Here is a 1829-nt window from a genome sequence, read left to right on the forward strand (position 1 = left end):
AAGCAAAGAATGGGAATAAACGGGTCCTTTTCAGAATGGCAGGCAATGACTAGTGGGGTACTGCAAGGTTCAGTGCTGGGACCCCAGCTATTTACAATATATATTAATGATTTAGACGAAGGAATTAAATGTAATATCTCCAAGTTTGCAGATGACACTAAGCTGGGTGGCATTGTGAGCTGTGAGGAGGATGCTAAAAGGCTGCAGGGTGACTTGGACAGGTTAGGTGAGTGGGCAGATGCAGTATAATGTGGATAAGTGTGAGGTTATCCAATTTGGTGGCAAAAACAGAAAGGCAGATTATTATCTGAATGGTGATAGATGAGTAAAAGGGGAGGTGCAACGAGACCTGTGTGTCATGGTACATCAGTCATTGAAAGTCGGCATGCAGGTACAGCAGACAGTAAAGAAAGTAAATGGCATGTTGGCCTTCATAACGAGAGGATTTGAGTATAAGAGCAGAAGGTCTTGCTGCAGATGTACAGGGCCTTGGTGAAACCATACCTTGAGTATTGAGTGCAGTTTTGTCTCCTAATCTGAGGAAGGACATTCTTACTATTGAGGGAGTGCAGCGAAGGTTCAACAGACTGATTCCCGGGATGGCAGGACTGACATATGAAGAAAGATTGGATCAACTAGGCTTATATTCACTGGAATTTTGAAGAATAAGAGGGGATCTCATAGAAGCATATAAAATTCTGACGGGATTGGACAGGTTAGATGCAGGAAAAAAGTTCTCGATGTTGGGGAAGTCCAGAACCAGGGGTCACAGTCTAAGGATAAGGGGTAAGCCATCTAGGACCGAGATGAGGAGAAACTTTTTCACCCAGAGAATTGTAATCCTGTGAAATTCTCTACCACAGAAAGTTGTTGAGTCCAGTTCATTGGATATATTCAAAAGGGAGTTAGATGTGGCCCTTATGGCTAAAGGGATCTGGGGGTATGGGGAGAAGGCAGAAGTGGGGTACTGAAGTTGCATGATCATCCAAGATCATATTGAATGGTGGTGCAGGCTTGAAGGGCCGAATGGCTTGCTTCTGCACCTATTTTCTATGTTTCTATGTTTCTCTGATACATTATGCTAAATTTCTGAACATCATGCTCCCTGTGCGGAGTATGACTCAACAGGAACAGAGATCAGAGAATTGTGTGTGGATTCAACGTGCACAATTCGCAACTTTCCAGATTTTTCAGTGATTCATTTGAATGACCCAAAAATCAGGAGCATCTCAAATTTAGCATACTCGATTAGCTGATCAGCACTTCTGTCAAGGTGTGCAGTAATTAATGTTTCCTTCTCTTAGTGCATGAATGTTTTTTTTCCAAACTCCAAAAGCCAGAATAACACAGGGTAATTATGTATTTAAGATGTGGATGTTTACAGGAAGTAGCAGAGACTGTTGACTGACAAGGTGAAAGTGCAATAAGGGACTTTTTGTTTACCCAACACTATCTGCCTTCAGGCAAAACAATTCTGAGCATACAGCCAAGCATGCACAAATACATGAATCACATTACTTTCAAAAACAAATGCACACAGAGATAAAACAGTATGCATATGTTACTAATCTACTTGACTGCTCTGTTTTTCCTAATCATTATCAGAGAGACCTTTCTCTCCCCTGCAAAGCAGTCCAGAATGTTTTCTCTTTCCCACTGTTTAACATTACGTGTGGGGGAGATGGTTGATCTGTTGACATTTCATAAATGGCATTGCATTGGTTGTGTGGGATGTTATGCTAAAAGTAACAAAAGAGAGCTGTTTTCTGGCTTTTTCTCTCCCTAAAATAATTCCTCCATTAATATAATCACCAGTTGAATAAATTACT

Source organism: Pristiophorus japonicus, chromosome 10 (genome assembly GCF_044704955.1).
Source record: "Pristiophorus japonicus isolate sPriJap1 chromosome 10, sPriJap1.hap1, whole genome shotgun sequence".
NCBI lineage: Eukaryota > Metazoa > Chordata > Chondrichthyes > Pristiophoridae > Pristiophorus > Pristiophorus japonicus.